The following is a 12,263-nucleotide window of genomic DNA, read 5'->3' as shown; positions in this document are numbered from 1 at the left end:
TATAATACTGATTGGTCATGTAATCAAATCCCATAAAGCCCAACCCAATCTCTTGGTTGCTTTGTTTCAATAGATCGTAAAAACACTTTTTTTTCGAATTAAGGGGAACAAGCTAATTCAAAGAATTTGTGTCCCCCGCTTAGGGAAAAAAGAAGAGCATGCGCAGTTGGGGGGGGGGGTCGGACTCCCCCTGTATTTGTAGAATGATTAAATTGAAGCAAATAAAAAATGCCAATATGGATATAAAGATTTGATTGCTTATTCTTTAATATGTGTATAGAAGGTTCTTTTTATATAGAATATTTATCATTTTTTTCAGTGAAAGCGGGGGACAAAAATAGGGAACTGTTGATTGAAATTAAATTTCTACAGTTCTGTATGACTTGTTTCTTTAGTCCAAGTCCGGCTCGAGCTTTCTTCAAACTGTTTGTGTAGATGAATTCCTCGTCTTATCAAGATATACACCCCAATTAAGATTCAAAATTCCACCGATGTTTGAGAATATGATAACTGTGTGGAAAATCACTGGAGGAACACTAATGGGTTTGATAAACACCCAGATTCCAAACATAGCCAGCGACCACCACGGAATGATGAACGCCAGCACAAATAATGACATGGCTCGAACTGCTGCATGTTTCATCCTGGTTGCAGAGGCTTGTTTCCCAAGAGGCACCTTCAAAATTTGTTCCATAGAACGGAGTTTTATCCATGTAGAGTGTTGCATTTACAATAAGAATGACTGCGAGAGGAAGCGATGTCAACAGAAATTGAGCCAGCTGGCCGTTTACACCGTCAAAGAAGCAGCTAAAATGTAATTAATGTATAGTATCATTTTATATCAGATTATCTAAACAAAAAAATTAAATTTCATTGCAAAATATTCAATGGACCGATGGACCACAGCGCTCGGCTGATTTCACAATTGTACTCGTATTAATGAATTTTTTCTATACACTCAGACCCAGACCCAAGGATCATGAAAAACAACATGTAAGGGCATCAATTCTGAATAACATTTAAACTTTTATGTGTGTTCTGCAATAAAACTTTAAGACAACTTGCAATTTCTGACAAAGTCTAAAACTGCTTCATTATCCTGGGGCCAGAAGGTTCAAAATATGAAACTGGAATTTCGAGATTCAGTATTTAAATTATAATCATTCAAGATTCGATTACTCCCCTTTGTTACGTTTTGCCTTTGTTCGGTTTTGTTATGCAAAATATGCTTATATTCTCATTATAATCTGTTCAATGATAATTATAATAAATTTATATAAAAATTATCTGTATTGCAAAAAGGCCACATATTTTCTGTTTTGTTAACAGTTTAGCCTAGGGCAGACGATGTGATCAGTAGAAAACTTGTTAGTCGTGTCATGTTTTTATTTATGAATTTACCGTGTAGTAGTAAAATGATAACAAAAATTGCAATATGACCAAAGAGACAATTTCTTTACGGAGGGGTGTTACAACCAAACATTTAAGTTTTCTTTTGGGGGGATCCCAAGTAAACTTCCCCTTGGCAAACCAAAGAGTTATCAGACGTTATTACTGAGGGGGGCACAAGCATATAGAAACCGTTTTCTATAGTATACTATATATCGGCAAAATTATCGGGGCGGATACTGTATCCCAGCTGTTCCTTTGGCCATGTTTTTTGTCTCCCGATTTCACTGAAAGTGGGGTATATTAATTTGGGTTTGTCTGTCCGTCCGTCTGTCTGTCTTTAACACTCTCCTTTCCGCGCGATATCTCGAGAAGCCTTTGAGCTTCTGCAATGAAATTTTAAATAACGACCCCTATGGCCTAAAGAAGATTCCTATTGATTTTGAGGTCAAAGGTCAAAAATTCTTAAAACACTTTCGTTTCCGCGCAATTTCTCGAGAAGCCTTTGATCTTTTGCAATGAAATTTTATACCATAACTCCTATGGCCCCGGAAAATTGTTGGCATCGATCACGCTCAAAGTTTTGGAGTTACTCCCCATTTGTATTAAAAGTAAAAAAAAAAAAACAGGAGCATGTGGAGAGTATTACATATAATACAGGTTGTCGTCGGACGTTACATTCCCTTACTTATGCAGCAATATAGCTTCATCACCTGCATACGGGGTATATATCTCAGTTGATTCGATACGCAAGAGCATGCTCTACGCATGTACACTTTCTAAAACGAGGTAAATTATTGACAAAGAAGTTGATGAAACAAGAATATCAGCTGTCTAGTTTAAAGTCATCATTTCGTAAGTTTTATGGTCGATACAATGACCTTGTCAGCAAATACAATTTATCATTGAGTCAAATGCTGACTGACGTTTTTCATACTAATTGTTAGAGAGAGAGAGAGAGCGCATGCGCGACAGGAAAGGCGAAAAATTTTGGCAGAGAAGATATTGAGGAGAAAAAACAACGTAAATACAGTATAATTTCATCAACAAGTGAAATTATTTAGTTAATGATACAGTTTGAACTGCGATATATGATTGACTCGCGTAATGTAGGCGTTTAAGGTTGGTAAGTCGGTTCCCAGCCCCAATATACCACTTTGATAACTCTCACCACCGCCATATGGAATCTAAACCGAACATCCATCTTATATCCTAACCATCCATCATCTTCTATTATCAAATTATTTAATCAAATGACAGAAAACAGAGGAAATATATAGAAAAACCACGATCAGCTCCCATTGGAGAAAGGAAACTTAAACCCATTATTCTATCGGATAGTAAGGGAAACTACCTACGAAACCATGTACCAACTGAAGTAGAGAAACAAATTATCTGGCAATCGAAAAGTGGAGCAAGGATTGAAGAAAGCACCAGCTGGTTGAAAAGAAACATCGCAAAAAGTTTTATAAACCACAGAGTCATCTGGTTATACGTTTAGATAGGAACGTGCAACCTCACAAGCAAAAACAAAAAGTACACCAGTCTTAGAAACAACAGTGAAGACGAAATACAAAAAATCTCCAAAAAATACAGAGAAATATCAGAAATTATCAAACAATACCCAGGCTCAAAGCTAACCATCCTAAACATACCCATTTTATTCAATCAAAAAATGGAACGAAGGGAAAGGACACAAGGACCCAGACATATTTAACGATCAAGACGTAGCCCTAGCAAATCAGATATACAACCTAAACAAAGAAGTCAGAGAAATTAACAAAACGAAGTAGGAGATGGTCGTAAATTGAAAACAGTAAAGCGCCACAACTTCAACCTCTACGTGGACGGAATTCACCCAGGCCCATTACTATCCAAAGTCTGGTTGAAAAAGATATCAGAACAAATTAAGAGAGATTGCTGGGAAACACCGAGTCGTAAGTAACGAGATAGTGTAAACAGATCCAGTCAGTACGGGTTTTTCCGCGCTATACTGGTTCATCATGTTTGCACTGACTCTACTCCTACTACTCCATTTTACCATAAGCAACACTGAACACCATGTCAAATCATGGAATTACCAACAAATTACATACCAACTTATGAACACTAAAATGAATATGACGGGAAGAAGACCAATATACATCCCGCTCAGAAACAATAAAGCGACAAACCTGACACTTTTGATAATCATACTATCCGGGGACATCGAATTAAACCCTGGACTAAACAACAAAAGCATTTTCCCATATGGCCTATGTGAATTACCTGTTACCTGGAAATGCCAAGGGGTATGTTGTGATGCATGTGACATCTGGCATCATAAATCGTATATAGAGTTATGTACCCATGATTATGAGCTTCTCGAGCGCTCAAACGTACAATGGCTATGTTGCAAATGTGAAAGCATTAATGTCAACACTTTCACTTTTAGAAGTTATGAAATAGAACAATCAAACATATACGAAGGACTCACGGTACTAGATTTAACTACCGACTCTGTAAAATCAGTCTTTAGCCCATTACGAGCAAGCAGTCCAATGAACAAACAAAATTGTCCGGCCAAGAATAACAGCAGTCATACCAACCATAATTCTACAAAATCAAGAACAGACAGCAATCCCTACGATGTTCCACCTAAAAAAAAATCTACGAATTATTACTATAACTGCCGAAGCATAAAAGATAAAAAAGAAGAATTCGAAACAGCTATTCATTATTATTTAAAACCAGATGCAGTATGTGGGACAGAGTCCTGGCTTAAAGGGGTAAAACCAGGACAAAATCCATCAAAGGACGCAATTAAATCCAGCGAAATATTCCCACTAGATTACAATGTATACAGAAACGACAGAAGTACACTAGGAGGAGGTGTCTTCATCCTTGTAGAAAAATCTATAAAATCAATCGAAAAACCAGAATTCATAACAGAAGGAGAAATGCAGTGGGAAAAATCAAAGTAAAGCAAGGACCTACTCATTGGCTCGTTTTATATGCCACACAGAGAACAGAAACACCTGGACGAATTAAAGAAGTCATTAGAAATAATAGACGCTAACAACACCACAAACAAAATTATTACAGGAGACTTCAACTGCAAAGGGACCAGACAGAGAAATACAACAAGAACTCGCCGACATCATGAGCGCGAACAACCTCACACAAATACATGAACATCCAACTAGGGAAGATCACCTTTTGGACCTGGTTTTTGTCTCATATCCAACTTTAGTAAAATCATCCATAAACGTACCAGGCATATCGGATCATGACATCATAATTACAGATATGGACACAAAGGTACACTACAATCGTACACCAACTAGAAAATGCTATATATACAGTAAGGCAAACTGGAGTAATATAAACAAAGATCTAGAGGAACTCCTAACAACAATAGACGATAACAACAAAAGAAATGACTCAGTACAACAGCTATGGTCAACATTCAAAACGCAACTCTTCAAGACAATGGACACAAACATACCAAACAAAGAAATAAGATCAAGGAATAACAACCCATGGATAAAACACAAACACAAGAAAATGCTTAGACGGAAACAAAGGCTTTACAACCAGGTCAGAAAAACCAAAGAAGTGGTCCAACTACAGAGCACACCAGAAAGAATGCAAAAGATCACTAAGAAGAGCGGAGTGGGAATATGTCAATTCTAACATAATTGAAGGACCCCAGAACAACAAACCATTCTGGAAGTATGTCAAATCAAAGAGGCAATATTCAAATGGAATAGCACCACGCAAAAAAGGAACAACTTTGGTAAACGACAGCAAAGGGAAGGCAGAAATACTACTCAATTCAAATCCGTCTTCACAAAATCATCAAAAGGAGATATGCCAGACACAAGAATCAAGTCCAGACGTACTATAACATCAACTAAAATTGACCTGAATGGCCTAGAAAAGTTGTTAAAGAAGGTAAACCCATCCAAAGCATCTGGTCCTGATAACATACCAAACCGCATACTACAAGAATGTCCAACCAACCTGGCACCAATCTTGAAAATCATCGTGCAAAAATCGATCGACACTGGGGAGTTACCACAAGACTGGAGGGATGCAAATATATCTAGTATCTTCAAAAAGGGAGATAAACACCTTCCCGAAAATTACAGGCCAGTCTCTCTTACCTCAGTCACATGTAAGATCCTAGAACACATCATTTGCAGGCACATCATGAAACACCTGGAAACAAACAACATACTTACTAACTTTAATCTTGGCTTTAGATCAGGATACTCATGTGAGACCCAACTCCTAACAACGCTTAATGATTTCCTCACAGAACACGACAAGTCACATCAAGTCGACGTTGCCATCCTAGATTTTTCAAAGGCCTTTGACACCGTACCTCATGACAAATTACTCCATAAACTACATCAATATGGCATCCAAGGGACACTTCACACTTGGCTTAACAACTTCCCGACAACAAGGAAAATGTCAACAATAGTAGAAGGAATAGAGTCTGAGGAAACATCAGTAGACTCAGGAGTGCCGCAGGGTACAGTCCTCGGCCAGATAATGTTCTTATGCCACATTAACGACCTACCAGATGCCGTCTGTACGCTTATTTGCCGATGATTGCCTTCTATATAGAACCATCAACAGCAGCAAGGACCAACAATTACTACAAAACGATTTGAACCATCTAGAAGACTAGGCAAATAAGTAGGGCATGAGATTCAATGCTAAAAAGTGTTACATTATGTCAATAAACCAGAAAACATCAAAATTATACCAACTTAACAACCACATCCTCCAAGAAGTACAAAACAACCCCTACCTTGGACTTGAAATCTCCAATGATCTCAAATGGAGTCTGCACATAAATAACATCAGTAAGAAAGCAAACACCACCTTAGGCTTCTTAAGACGGAATCTCAGAAATGTCCCAGAGCAATGCAGAAAAACCGCTTATATTTCCCTTGTTAGATCCATCATGGAATATGGAGCTGCTATCTGGAATCCATACCTCAAAGGGGATATTGATAAATTAGAAAAGATACAAAACAGAGCCATCAGATTTATTAAAAAGGAATACAGCAACAGGAACCCGGGAGCAATAACATCTACGAGAAAGAGCCTCGACATTGACACCCTTGAGGAAAGAAGAACAAGCCTGAGACTTATACTCATGTACAAAGTGGTTGAGGGGATGGTGCCGTCACTACCGCCTCACTCATTCATAACAAAGGCCAAACCCAAGCGCCAAATTAAACCAAGACATTTCAGGGACCACCATACAACAAATATAATCCAGAAACACGTGTGTAACAATAGCATAGGCTTAGTCATACCAACCAGTAGAACACCACAATATCAACACTCATTTTTTGTCGACACGTGCATTCACTGGAATCACCTACCGGACTCGAAAACTGCAAAAACTGTAGAGGAATTTAAGACCGACCTACAGGAACATCGACGCCAATAATACCCGGCGCTCTCTCTACCGTTGTAAAAAAGCTATAACTGGATTCTACAACGTACAGATACAGATTATTTGCACACTGAATTGTCAACGGATTTTTCAGTTATTTCCCGATCATGATAAGGAGCACACGGGGGTGTGACCGGTCGGTAGGGGATGCTCATTCCTCCGTGCACCTGATCCCACCCCTAATTTTTGGAGGTCTGTGTTTGTTCTGCTCCTATTTTGTATTGTTTAATGGACTTCTGAGCTTGAATACTGTTCGTTATCTCCATATATTTCATCTAATTACATCTATGAGAACTGTTTAGTAATTAAGGCTAAATTAGACACCATGTGTTGTGAAAAATTTTGACAATATCGAACGTGAATATTATACATGTATATGTGACCTGCTGTTTGCATTTGATGAGTATCAATGGCAATTACCTCGTTGATCTAGGGGTGTGATTCTCGCTTTGGATGCGAGAGGTCCCGGGTTCAAATATTGGACGATTCCGTATTTTTTTCTTGAAATGTGAAATGTCTTTTCAATTTACTAAATGATAGTATTCAACATATGAAATGAAGAAGTTATGACGTCTGGCGTGTACAAACCTTCTCATAAAATCATTATTACAGTGTGTGATAAATATTTTATATAAAAAAGAATTTCTGTACACATTTTTAAAAATAAGTCATCAAATCTAAATATCCATATTGGCATTTCTTATTTGCTCTTCAAATCCAGGGGGTTCGACCCTCCTTCTTTAGATCTGCGCATCCTTAAGCGGGGGACAAAAATTCTCTGAATTAGCTTGTTACTTATCACAACTCCAGTCACGTGCATGTTCAGTATATTTCAACATTCAATATCAATGTTGTAAGGCAATGGCAAACCAATTAGATACCATAACTATTTACATGTCTGAGAAGACCATTCAGACTCAGGGCCTTATTATCTCTATAATTACGTATACATGTACACTAAAGTAGATTTTAGAAATAATATAGAAACAATAAGATAAGTGATATCCTTTAAATATTAAACAATTGCAATGTATAACAATTTGAAATTCATAGTAAAATTACTTTTGACTTACTATAGTAGAAACTTTGATTTACTGTAGTGAAAACTTTGATACTATATTAAATTAAACTATAGTGAACTATAGTTTACTATAGTATATTTTGGTTACGAGAAGACTGTCAAACTTCGAGCAGAAAAAGTCAGAGGAATTAAAAATTAAATCTTTCAGATTAGGTAAACTAAAAAGACGGAAACTAAATTTTCTTTAAGAATTGTTGAGCATTTTTGAAGACACTTACAATGCTCCGGTCGGTCCAAATTGTTTAGTTGCAAGCGCTGTCAGGGATATTAGAAAAGGGGTACCGAAAATCCACAAAAGAAGTCGCCAGTCTCGTTTTCCAAATTTCAACTGCTTATTGAAGTTAATCAGCATGAATGCATTCACCGCCACAGTATTAACCATTAAAATCTGGGCCGTGATGAACTCTAACAATGTGAAACTATAAAACTGACAGAGTGCAGCTGGATATACATGGTGCTTGGTCGTCACGATATGAAGATGGTCTATACTATGAGCCATGTTAAAAGAACCATCACAAATCGCCATATACACAACAAATCTCTCACTTTTTGTCCAACTGAAAAATTTTCTCCGTGGATTTTTCATGAAGCTCAGAACAATCGCTGTAACAGCCGGATTAAACTTAGAAAAATACATGTCAGTGCTGGTATATGCAAGGCATAAAATCTCCCGGAATCCAGGCCATGAACAGGGAGGCCATACCCGTCCCTCAGGGAGGGGATACGGGGCATTGGAGTAGTTTTGTTGTCAAATTCAGACATGATTGTATGATAAGATTAAAAAAGAACAGGATCTTATGAGTTCTTACCGTGCCCATTGCCTTATTTTTTTCCGCTTTATTGTATAAAATTTTAGAGGCACAAGTCAAAAGGTTACGTATTGCATCAACAAAAGGAGGTATAATATATATATAAATAAATATCTACGCATTCCTTTTCTGCTTCTGCTTTCTTTCATCTTAATTTATTGCCATTTGATCTTTTTAAAGGCAAATGCGCAAGTTTTTTTGTTGTTGAGAAATTGGAGGTACATGTAGCAAAGTCAATTGAATAGCTGGAAGTGCATTTTATAGGTACTAGGTATTGTATCTAGTGTAATTTTGATTCAAGGTTAGTTACCCAAGTTACTCTTACTTATTGCTTCCCATTTCGACGAAAGATTGTCATGCAGAATACGTTGCGTGTATGTTTTTTTTTTTTTATTATTTTAGCTTACCTGAGCCGAAGGCTCAAGGGAGTTTGTCCGTTGCCTGTCGTTGTCGTAAACTTTCACAATTTCATCTTCTCCAGAATCACTAGGCCATATTCAACCAATCTTGGCAAAGAGCATCTTTGGTAAAGGGTATTCAACTTTGTTCAAATAAAGGGCTACACCATCTTCTCAAGGGCGATAATTTAAAAAAGAAAAAATCGGGTGGGATCATTTAAAAATCTGCTATAGAACCAATTGGCCAGAAGATGAAACATATGTTAAAGCTTAATGACAGTGTAGATTCAAGTTTGTTCAAACCATGACCCTTGGCGGTAGGGTGTGAATACTCTGTTCAATTGAAGTTTTTCATGGGAATGTAAAGGAGAAAAAAATTAACTTGAAAATCTCCTCAAGAAAGCAAAGAAATGATCTGTCTGATTTATATTAAAGCATCCATAGATAGTGTATCCAAGTTTGTTTAAATCATGACCCCTAGAGGTGGGTTGTGGGCACAAGGGTCGATTAAAGTTTTACATGGGAAATCTTGAAAAATCTTCTTTTTCAAGAACAACAAAGCCATGAAAAGTCATATTCATAATATCGAAGCATCAAAGTTTTACAGAATAATAAATAGTAAAAAGAATCTACTGATGAAGAACAAGGAGGGTCATAATTACTCAGGTGAGCGTTGGGCCCATGAGATTGGTTATATTATAGTGTAGTATCCGTTCTTTGGAACCCAATATCATTCACAATCAATTCATAAACCTTTGATGCATTGGCGAAAATTCTTCCACCTGAACTGTAGATAGCTACACCTAAAATCGTACTTCCGCTTTTCAAACTAATAGACTTTAATTATAGTTTTGACCATTTTGAATTTTTCTTTTACCGGGAAATGAACCTAAGGTGAAGGCTTTCATTTTTTTAAAAAAAGTATGCAATTCTTTTTTTAAACATTCATATTTCGATTTTAAAAAATTACATGATCAATGCAAATAATTCAATTCTAGTGGCAAACTTGCAACTTTTCATTTATGCCATTTATAATTAACAAACTCGAGAAAATGTGCAAAAAATTAACTTCCCGATAGAGTAATCGTTTGGAAATGTACATTTTCTCAGGAATACCAGTAGTATAAATGGTGTGAGTATTTTTTTTTTAAAATATACTATTGAAGAAAAAGAAATCTCCTATTTAATTGTCTTAACAATGATTTACTTAAGTTTATCAATAACGTAAGTTATGAAAAATGCACGTGCTATGTGTATACCCACAGAGATTGCTACATAAAGGCTAGCAGACACGTATTTCGTTGACTGCTAGAATACGATCGATCAACACTCACACGTCGAGTGGTAAGAAAGGTGTGTCTTGAGTTTTACATTGTTTGTTTAACGTCCCTTTGAGAAATTTTCACTCATATTGAGAAGCCACTACTCATCGGTGGAGGGCTGCAAATTAAGTGAGGGATCTCTTTCGTGCCAGCACCTACTGTGTTACGGGACCTCCGGTGTATACAGTCCTATCCGAAGGACCGGCCTTTAGTCCCGCAGTGGGATTTGAACCCGCTCATTTACACAAAGGGTTTTTTTTTTTAAACTTCATTTTTTATTGTCTCTGGGTCTTCTCTCCATTTTTTTTTTTTTTTTTTTTTTTTTTTACAAATGTTTGTTCGTTTCTTTCAATTAAAATGCATATAAAGTTTCAAAATCATTGAGAGATGACCCAGAGATTGCAAATATTTAGGAAAAAACGTGTTTAAAAATGTAACATTTTGTACCAAATGACTTATTTATCAATTTTCAAGTTATTTTAGCAAATCAAAACACAATACCGGGAAAATATTTTCCTTAACCATTTCAAAAGAATCCGATACATCAAAAGAATGCTAAAATTTCATGTGAAATATCAATGAAATTTTCACTTTTCAAGTGCGTCCAGATTCCTGCCGAATGCCAATCTAATGTGCTCTCGTTCTTTGTACTGGAAGATTATACAAACCTGTAACTATTTAAACGATCAAGATAATTCAAAATCTAAATTTTGACTTAAATCTGTTTTCAGTTTATGGTCTTGGAGCCAGGCTTCGGGACCACCAACTCTGGTATTTTCTCAAATCTAAGACTTTTCAGAAAACTTGAGGGTTTTTTTTCCTACCAAACATTTTTCTCAAATATAAGATGTTTCTAAAACGCGGATGCCACCAACATATTTTTCAGACTTAGTTGAGAAAAAAAATCAGTATTTTTTTTTCAGAAATAAAAATGATGACAATGTATACTTTAATCAGAGAATATAAAAAAAAAAAAATAACGTGTACGAAACTAGATCGTCCCTGCCATTTTGAAATGAAGGAGGGGGGGGGGTTAGAAAAAAACATATGCACATGTGGAATAACATTATACATATATAAATTTGTCCATTTAGTGAAACACTGCACTTGAAAACTTGACCCCCTCCCACCCACACATAAGCCCTCCATCATACATGCACACCCTCACTCACACACAAACCAGTCAAACAGAATATTCTGTGTATCTTCATGCGGGAAGTAACCCCCTCTACAGTTATAAGGTGTCAGTGCCATTTGTGATCAGGCAAATTTTCTAATTCACTAATACCTTATCAGAAATTCAGTGACAAATAATTAAAAAAACAAAACCAAGCATCCACCGTATGTCACCGACCCCTGCTTGTTTTCTGTCGCAACTTATGCACAATAACGGAGCATTTACATTTAATCAAGAATGTAATGATAAGGAACATTTCGCTTTTAATCTGCTTTGGTCGGCGAAAATTTGATGAAAAACTCAAATTTTCTGAGAAATCTCAGCGGTGATGTCCCAAGGCCAGAAAGCTGAGTAAACAGAGTTAGCTCCAAATAGAAAATATCAAATTAGTCTTTTTTAGGTTTGCTATAATATATACGAAATTCAATGTAATATTAATTTGGCACTTTTTTTCTCAATTTTTGCAAGATCAATCTGCAAAACAGATGCCTTTATGCATTTCTTTACAGTGTAACTCCTCTTCCCCAAGCCTGGAATAAATCAAGATTAATTGCATCACTTGATTACTTGCGTCTTTTTTAGCTCTATTAGTCAGAGTCCAGAAGAGCTTATGTAAATTACAGTAA

The 12,263-nt window shown here is 36.5% G+C and overlaps 1 pseudogene; it reads right to left on the bottom strand.

Moving 5' to 3' along the window:
* Positions 1–358: 358 nt before the first annotated feature.
* Positions 359–8,666, bottom strand: LOC133183682 (uncharacterized; annotated as a pseudogene).
* Between the last annotated feature and the right edge of the window lie 3,597 nt (positions 8,667–12,263).

The sequence above is a fragment of the Saccostrea echinata genome, unplaced genomic scaffold (assembly GCF_033153115.1).
Source record: "Saccostrea echinata isolate AGI-Se365-2 ecotype Australia unplaced genomic scaffold, CSIRO_AGI_Sech_v1 ptg000009l, whole genome shotgun sequence".
NCBI classification, from domain to species: Eukaryota; Metazoa; Mollusca; class Bivalvia; order Ostreida; family Ostreidae; genus Saccostrea; species Saccostrea echinata.
Note: the sequence above shows the minus strand (reverse complement) of the source record. Positions and strands in the feature narration are given on the sequence as shown.